Source organism: Lactuca serriola, chromosome 8 (genome assembly GCF_051521515.1).
Source record: "Lactuca serriola cultivar US96UC23 chromosome 8, Lser_US96UC23_V15, whole genome shotgun sequence".
Taxonomy (NCBI): domain Eukaryota; kingdom Viridiplantae; phylum Streptophyta; class Magnoliopsida; order Asterales; family Asteraceae; genus Lactuca; species Lactuca serriola.
Window position 1 is genome coordinate 269,637,753 of NC_136415.1, and position 10,095 is coordinate 269,647,847.

The following is a 10,095-nucleotide window of genomic DNA, read 5'->3' on the forward strand; positions in this document are numbered from 1 at the left end:
TCAGGGATGGTCGTACTTGGTTGAGCTGGTTTGAGTTATGGTTTGTTTTCAACACCAGTAGGTGGTAGTTCGAACCCTAAGTGGGGGAGAACTGGGTATTCTACTTGGAGGATCATCGATCTGTTTGATTTCGTGGTAGGGAGGATGGTTCATAGGGATTTGCGGTGCTAGTATGTGGGATCTCAGTTCAGAATTTGGTCAAGCCAAGGGTATATGGTAGGTGGCGATCAGATGTATATGTTCAAAATACACATGAGTTGTCCCCCAACAGAAAGTGGTTGGTTAAGGGCTCTTTGCATCTATTGGTTCCTTTTGGGAGTGCCAATGAATAGGTGAGGAGCCGATGTGATCACTCAAATTGAGTATCAATTGTTGAGGAATTCGTCAGCTCGTTGTATGGATTTCTAATTATAGTCTAGCTTGGGCAGAGGTTGATCATGAAATCAGTTTCCGAGTTGGGTACATTCAGCGTCGTGCAGGTTTTGGGTTAATTAGATATAATGTCAATGCGTCCTTGATCATTGATCATTTCGTTCATCATTCAACGGAGATTATCCGAAAGTTTCAAGTGGTGATAGTTGAAGTTCAAGGAATGTGACAACCTATCAGTAAGTTTATTATGTTTTATGTTCCTTTGGTCTCTAGGTATGTTTACTCTCATTGGTGGTGTGGAATTTTGGTTTTTAGCAGGATCAGGTTTCGGTAGCATTCAGGATCAACGTAAGTCTTCTTGAGCTAGTTATGTATTGGTGGAATCTGTTCAGTCTCAATCAAGGTATGGGGTCTTGTTTTGATTGTTAATGGGGATGTCTTTTTATAATGATTGAGGTTTGTCGTTTCAATAGAGCTCTAGTATTTCATCCCTATTTGGTTGAGGTTTTGGGTTTCATAAGGATGTGAATTGTGGTAAATTCATGATATGTTAATGAGATGGGTGTTTATGGGATCAGGGCCCAATAATCATGATTTCTCATTTCTCATGCCTGTGGTACTTTCGGTATTGGCGTGTTGGTGGAAGTCGGGAGACTAACAAATCAGTTGCTTTATATAAAGGGAACATTTAAGGGTTGTTGGGAGTATCAATCAGGTATCTGTAACGCCCGTGTTTTAGAGCTAAGCATTTTAGATGATGTAATAGTCTAGGTCAACTATTGTAACACTTTTTGAGATAATAAAGATGAAATATTTGAATACTATGTGAATTATGTGTATTTATGTGCTTATTACTTATTTATAAATGTATAATAAATAAAGGATAAAAATAAGCGTCAAAATTAAAGTGTGATATAAACCTGATATCTTTACGTAAAGTTGTATTGGTCGAAACAAGGATTCCGAAGATATAAAGAACGCCGAAATCCGAATTATAACGAAGAACTTATGACCCGTCGAAGTTTCGCGACGGAATCGACACGGCACCGGGAAGTGTAAATAGTGAATTTACGATGGAGTGACTTTTAGCCTTAGTTATCTAAACAAAAGTTGTAGTATATGTTAAACCGAGAAAATCCATAAAAAGAACGCCCAAATCTGACTTCGTATGAGGAAGTTATGATTTTTTAATGTTTCGGCTTATTAGTGTACAACCTGAAACTCGAATTTTAGTTTGAGCAGTTTTTGGCTTACGTCACCTAAATGAGAGTTGAATATCTCACTAATAGGAACTCAACGGTAAAAAGACAGACGGAAACGGAGTCCGTATGAAGGAGTTACGAATTCTTCGTGGTCATTTAGCAGTCTAATCTCTTCCTACTGTTAAACTTAAGATCGGTCGAGAATTAGACGTCGGGGTCTAAATGAAAGTTATAGATCTTGTTTTTACCTAAGCGTTGAAAAAAAGAACGTTGAAAACAGAGCTCGTATGTAAGAGTTTTGATTTTTCTAAGTTGGGAGACTGATACGCGATATTGGGTGACGTGGCACCACCAGAATTGGACACGTGGCACCACCAGAAGGCTGCCACATGCACCAACTCGGAGAGTCTGAGTCAAGACTCGGTGAGTCCATCAGATATTTTCACTATAAATAGAGGTGCCGGGCATTCCAATTTCCTCACACCTCACCCTTCAACTTTCTCTCTTTACACACTCTCTCTAGCCTATCCTAACCCCCCTAAAGTCTAGGTAAACCCCCTAGCACCCGAAGGAAGCCCCGAGAAAAGAGCCTTTCGGCTCGGAAACACTGCTCCAGCGAAGGCTGGCTTTTGAGAAAAACCCGCTGTAAGTGAGCTACGCCTAACCTATCTTTAGTATAGCTTTTGTTTTAATATAGTAATGTTATTAGGACCTTATAATAAGTACTTGGGCTATTATTTTGTGTTATATAAGTATCATTTAACGCTTATATAATAGTAATAATAGCAAGACTATTAATTAGTCACGGTGAATGTTTGACTAAACCCTAGTGGTAATGATGCTAGGTTTTGAAGAAGGAAAACTGTGTTAAGAGTAACGAAGTGCTATCCGAGTGCCGAATCACCACCTTTTCAGGTGAGTGCATAGTTACTTTCAGCTTACACATAGATATGAAGTATTTTATATAAATTACATGCTGTGTGTGCATATTATCTGTATACTTGCTATCTATGCTAGATGAACAATATTATACATGTTTTAAATGATTTAAACTGTATATGTATTTTATATCTACAAAATGTGACAAAATAAAATGATGAGAGGCCTCGTTATAGATGTTATTGATGATCCAGTCATCTAGCGGAGTATAGATGACGACCACAGACTATTCTAGACAGTCCAGTGGAATGCTAGCAGGGTCGCAACCTGTAGGTGTTTATTTGAAATGCGTGTTTATTTGAACTGTGTGCTCACCAAGTGTACTCCATCCCCCACATGGTTGCCTTAAAGACACTTATTGTTGAGGAATGCCCTTAGCAGTAGTGTCCATCCTGATGATGATCCTTAGGCTAGGTCCCTTATGATAGGTGTTTAGGGACGTAATCAGAGGATAACGGGAATGGGTAATCGGGTTATTGTTGATTAATGAAATTAATAAACTTACTTATTGTGGGTTGAAAACCCTATGTGCTCACCAGGCTCCCAAGCTTGACCCACTCAGTTTCTTGTATTATAAGTAGTGGCGCATGAGCATAGATGTGATGTCTCGGGATGAAAGATTAAGGGATTTTAGGCATGTAAATACGGAATAATGTAGTAAGGCCTATGTTGTATTGTTTATGCTTATGATCTGTATTGAACATGACATCCTGAGTCATTTTAATGAAATAAATTTCTATGGAAATGCTTTTGATAAATCTTTATCATATTTTGTTTTGGGACAAATTCCGCAACACCTTATTTAAAATGTTACTCTAATTTTCAAACAAAGCATAAACAAAATTGGTCTTTTCTGGCCGTAAAAATGGGGATGTCACAGTTGGTATCAGAGCATTAGTTTAAGCGACTAGGAATTTGTAGGGTTTCTAGACTTAAAATTAGAATGCTAAGTGATGATTGTGAGATGTGAGCACTAGTTTATTTTAGGAATTATGCCTAAAACGCTATTATGTGCTAAATGATGTGCGCTTGAGAAGTTAAAGAAGAAGTTATGTGAAGCACCGTTTCTTTCTCTACCCGATGGAGTTGAAGACTTCGTGGTATACAGTGACGCATCTAGAGTTGGGTTGGGTTGTGTTCTAACTCAAAGAGAAAAGGTGATAGCATACGCGTCTCGACAATTGAAGGAGCATGAAAAGAACCACCCCACTCACGATTTAGAGTTGGCAACAGTAGTTTTTGCTCTAAAGATATGGAGGCATTACCTCTATGGCACAAAGTGCAATCTTTTCACTGATCATAAGAGTCTCCAGTATCTCTTTAATAAGAAAAAATTGAACATGAGACAACGACGCTGGCTAGAATTACTCAAGGACTATGACTGTGAGATACTTTACCACCCCGGTAAAGGAAATGTTGTCGCTGATGCTCTCAGTTGGAAAGTCAATCTTGAAAGGAAAAGGCCAAGAGCATTGAGAATTGAAGTTCTCTCGACAATTGTGGAATGTATCAAGAAAACTCAAGAAGAAGCTTCAGAAAAGAATGACCGAAAGGAAGAACATTTGGGAAAGACGTTGGTATTCGGTACAAACCGTCAAGGACAGAAGGTATTCCAAGATAGGATCTGGGTACCTAAGATGGGATGAATAAGATATCTTCTGATGGAAGAAGCTCACAAGACCATGTACTCAATTCATCCCGGTAGCACTAAAATGTATAGCCTAAAACCCTACTACTAGTGGCCGACGATGAAACTCGATGTTGCGAAGTATGTGGCAGAGTGTGTGACATGTGCAAGAGTTAATGCACAACATTAGAAACCATATGGGAGTTTAGAACCTTTACCTGTACTCATGGGTAAATGGGAAGACATCACCATGGATTTTGTGACTAAACTGCCCAGGACGAAGAACAGTTACGACATGGTTTGGGTAGTCGTGGATCGTTTCACTAAGAGTGCACACTTCATAGCAGCCAACGAAAGGTGGTCTATGTACGTGAAGGAGGTAGTAAGACTTCACGGTGTTCCTCTTACGATTGTATCAGATCGTGATAGTCGTTTCACGTCAAGATTCTGGAGGAGTCTACAAGAGGAATTGGGTACGAAATTGTGTTTAAGTACAACTTATCATCCGTAAACTGATGGTCAGAGCAAAAGAACGATTCAAACGTTGGAGGATATGCTAAGAGCGTGTACCCTAGAGTTTCAAGGTAACTGGGATGAACACTTACCTCTGGTAGAATTTTCCTACAACAATAGTTACCATTCGAGCATCAAGATGGCACCTTATCAAGCCTTATATGGACAAAAGTGTTGTACGCCATCTTGTTGGCTTGAAGCCGGAGAAAAGCAGTTTATGGGCCCCGAGATAATCCATGAGACTGCTGAGAAGTTGAAATTGATTAGGGAAAGGATGTTAGCAACTTAGGATCGTCAGAAGAGCTATGCTGACAAGAAAAGATGACCGATGACCTTCGAAGTTGGGGATTCGGTTTTGCTTAAAGTCTCACCGTAGAAGGGACTTATAAGATTCGGGAAACGAGGAAAGTTGAGTCCAAGGTATATTGGGTCGTTCAAAGTTCTTCAGAAGATTGGGAACCAAGCCTACAAACTCGAATTACCCGAAGAACTAGATGGTATTCATAACACCTTCCATGTGTGTTATTTGAGGAAGTTCACGGGGGAAGTTCCCGGCATAATTCCGATCTCAGAGTTAAAAATGGATGAGAATAAGAGCCTAATCGAAGAACCTTAGGCAATTGTTAACCGTAAGACTAAGAAGTTACGACGCAAGATGGTCGACTTAGTTCTAGTTTGATGGAAACATTCGAATGGGCCAAATCTAACTTGGGAAACAGAAAGTGACATGATGAGTCGCTACCGACATCTGTTTGCTGATGCATGATTCCGGGACGGAATCATCCTAAGGTGGAGAGAATTGTAACGCCCGTGTTTTAGGGCTAAGCATTTTAGATGATGTAATAGTCAAGGTCAACTATTGTAACACTTTTTGAGATAACAAAAACGAAATATTTGAATACTACATGAATTATGTGTATTTATGTGTTTATTACTTATTTATAAATGTATAATAAATAAAGGATAAAAATAAGCGTCAAAATTAAAGTGTAAGATAAACCCGATATCTTTACATAAAGTTGTAGTGGTCGAAACAAGGATTCTGGAGATATAAAGAACGCCGAAATCCGAGTTATAACGAAGAAGTTACGACTCGTCGAAGTTTCGCGACGGAATAGGCACGACACCAGGAAGCGTAAATAGTGAATTTACAATGGAGTGATTTTTAGCCTTAGTGAACTAAACAAAATTTGTAGTATATGTTAAACCTAGAAAATCCATAAAAAGAACGCCCAAATCTGACTTCGTATGAGGAAGTTATGATTTTTCAAAGTTTCGGCTTAGTAGTGTACAACCCGAAACTCGAATTTTAGTTCAAGCGGTTTTTGGCTTATGCGACCTAAATGAGAGTTGAGGATCTCATTAATAGGAAATCAACGGTAAAAAGACAGACGAAAACTGAGTCCGTATGAAGGAGTTACGAATTCTTCACGGTCATATAACAATCTAATCTCCTCCTACTGTTAAATTTAAGATCGGTCGAGAATTATGTCACACCCCCAAACCGGAACGGCGGAAACGTTCGGGGGCGGATGACTTCATGTGGTAGCATAACAAATGAACACATAGTAAAGAAAGCAATACAACCATCATATATATATATATATATATATATATATATATATATATATATATATATATATATATATATATATATAATTGAAAGTTTACGTTGTTAAAAGTACATGTTCAAAACCAATTACAATATGATGTCAAAATATGAATTTAAACTGACGATGCAGCGTCCCTTCTTCAAAAGCTGTTTTGATACCTGTAATTACTGAATCCCTAGGACATACAAGTAGTTTTGAAAGAGTAGATCAGCATTTAAGCTGGTGAGTTTCATAAGTATTAAATGACAATGTTTGTATGAAATGAAATGTTTTGTTTTTGTTTGTTTGTTTTCTGTAAAATGTATGTACGTTTAAAATATCCAATATGTATGAAAAACCTCGTAAATCAATGTATTTTTAATACCCCATGTGAGTTTTATAACCATGCTATTGACTGAGATTTTCCTATACACAACGTTCTTCAAGCGTTGAAATGTTCTGACGTTTGTCACCCGAAATGGTGGACTGTAGCTAACAATCAGGGCGCGGGTTGTCAAGCCCGTATAGATCTACACAAACACCATGCTCCCCCTCCAAGGGATTCTGGTATATAATACAGGACTTGAAATGTGTACTCGAACGTATGTGAAGCTAATGTCTCACAAAACTTAGTATAAAAACAGATTTACATGTAAAAATGTTCGTTTGTTCTTGTATCTGAAAGTGACTTCTTGAAAATTGTGTTTCTAGTATGTACAAGTTAGCAATATTCTCAGAAAACTATACCTATTATAGCTTTCTAAAAGTGTGTCTCGTTTGTTTAGAAATACCTAGAAAATGAATCACTTGATATGAATGTATAGATTTTTATAGTGTCTAAGATAGATACGTATACATGTAATCTAAGCAAAATGTTTAGTTTATACATATATGACAACATTTTACATTTCAAAAGATAGAATGTTATCATAATATATTTTATATACGAGAGTTCCCTATAAAGTTTATAAATCACATATGATTCGGTTAAATAAAAGTGTATAATAATTCTTTATATAACACAAGATAATACTCGTGTGTTTTACTTGTATTCCCCCCCCCTGAAAGCATATAAAAGCATTTAGAATATTTAAAAGGGTTAATTAATGGGTATGAACTCACTTGAAAGATCGAAGAAAGGCGAGATGAAAACCGGGCATAATTTCTTCTCGGGGAAACAGATTTTCTCGGGATTCTCGGGAATCTCGGGACCACAAACGACCTTCGGGACTTGAGAAAAGTGACCGGGGCTTCGGGTTAGTACGGGCATGGAAAACGAGGAAAGAACGCAAGAGAAGTGAGAGAGAATGGCCCTTTTCTTCGGAACCCTCGCATCCTTTTTATAGGGGGTGGGAACCGCCTCGGTACGCTGGGCGTACACGGGTACGCTGGGCATACGCGTGCCTCACGCATGACCGGATCCTCGACTACCTCGGACTTCGGATGGGACAAGGGCTAGCTTCGCATAGGGCGAGATGTGGACGATCCGAGGCGTAGGCCTTGAGTACGCTGGGCGTACGAGCTTACGCTGGGCGTAACTCGGCCCTATCTGATGACCTGCCTTCGCATAATACCAAGGATAAATAATAAAATTTACATTTTATTTATTTAATAAACTTCTAAAATTCATATATTCTTCATATGAACTCCGTTTTCGACGTTCTTTATATCCACGCGTAGGGGAGACTATGCTCTACAACTTTCGTTTAGATTCCGTCGGCAAATTTTGAAATTATTTTTATTATTTATTTTTAAAAGGTCGCGTTTAAGAAAATTTCTTTAGAAATTCATAACTTCTTTATCTGACGTCTGTTTTTGCTAGACTTTTTACCGCTGAAATACCATTGTCGAGACCTTCGATTCTCGTTTAGGTCATTCTGGTCAAAAGTCGTTCAATCTCCGATTCGAGTTTTTAGCTGTCTGTCGCTAAGCCGAACTTGGAAAAATCATAACTTCAATATACGAAGTCGGATTTAGGCATTTTTTTTACGTACGATCACGGTTTAATGACATCTATCATAGTAGGTAATTAAATAGAAACACTTTGGACATTTTATTTTCGAAATTAATTTCATTATCACAAAAGTGGTTACAATACTTGACTTTTTAGGTCATTACATAGAGTTGAAATATCGGGTTGTCACATCATCCCCCCGTTAGAGGGAATTTTGTCCCGAAATTTAAAGTAGTAAGGATACTAGTGAATATGAAAAAGATGAGGGTACTTTTGTTTCATCTGATCTTCACGTTCCCATGTGAATTCAGGTCCCCGCTTGGCGTTCCAGCGAACCTTCACGATGGGTATGTGACTTTGTTTCGTTTGTTTGACCTCTCGGTCCATGATTTCTACCGGTTCTTCTACAAAGTTGAGGCTCTCATTGATCTCGATCTCGTCGAGTGGAATAACAAGAGTCTCATTGGACAGACACTTTTTCAAGTTCGAGACATGGAAGGTTGGATGTATGTTACTAAGTTCACGCGGTAGACTAAGCTTGTAAGCCACAGGGCCGATTCTAGCAAGAATCTCGAAAGGCCCTATGTATCTTGGATTTAGTTTCCCACGCTTTCCAAAGCGTATTAAACCCTTCCACGGTGAGACCTTCAATAAAACGTGGTATCCTACATGGAATTCCAAAGGTTTCCTCCTTTGGTCAGCGTAGCTTTTCTGTCGGTCTCTAGAGGCTTTCAATCGTTCACGTATTTGACCGATCTTCTCTGTTGTTTCTCGTATGATTTCCGGACCGGTGAGAGTGCTTTCAGGAACTCGTCCTCTAGCTAACTGGGTGTTGCCAACTTCAGTCCAGCACAGAGGGGATCTGCACTTTCGACTATAGAGGGATTCAAACGGAGCAGCCTTTATGCTTGTATAATAACTATTGTTGTATGAAAATTCGACAAGGGGTAAATGGATATCCCATGCCTTTCCAAAGTCAATCACACAGGCTCTCAGCATATCTTCCAAATTTTGTATCGTTCTCTCACTTTGCCCGTCTGTTTGTGGGTGGTAGGCTGTACTCATGTCTAGCCTAGTCCCCAGGGAACTTTGTAGTGACTGCCAGAATCTTGAAGTGAATCTACTATCTCTATCGGAGATAATGGATATCGGAACACCATGCAGTCGCACTATTTCGCTTATGTAAGTTCTAGTAAGCTTTTCCATCTTGTCATTCTCCTTGATTGGTAGGAAATGCGCGGATTTGGTCAATCTGTCGACAATGACCCATATGGTATCGAGTCCACCCATCGTCTTGGGCAACTTGGTTATGAAGTCCATAGTAATCCGCTCCCATTTCCATTCTGGTATCTCCGGTTGTTGTAGTAATCCTGACGGTTTCTGATACTCGACCTTAACCTTAGCACAAGTAAGGCATTTACTTACGAAGGTAGCAATTTCTGCTTTCATGTTAGGCCACCAGTATAGTTTCTTAAGATCCAGATACATTTTATCTGAACCTGGGTGAACGGAATATCTCGTGTTGTGTGCTTCGGTCATGACTACGTCTCTGAAACCACCATGTTTCGGCGTCCAGGTTCGGTCCATGAGATAATATGCCCCGCCACCCTTGATTTCTAGATTCTTTTCCATTCCTCTCAGGGATTCACCCGCCACTTTTTCAGGTTGCAAAGCTTCCAGTTGAGCCTCCTTAATTTGCGTGGATAAGTGGGAATGGATAGTCATAGTCAGAGATTTGACTCTCCGACCAGTGTATTCTTTTCTACTGAGGGCGTCAGCTACCACGTTGGCCTTGCCACGATGATAACGAATTTCATATTCGTAGTCATTGAGTAACTCGACCCAACGTCGTTGTCGCATGTTGAGCTCCTTCTGATCAAAAATGTGTTGAAGGCT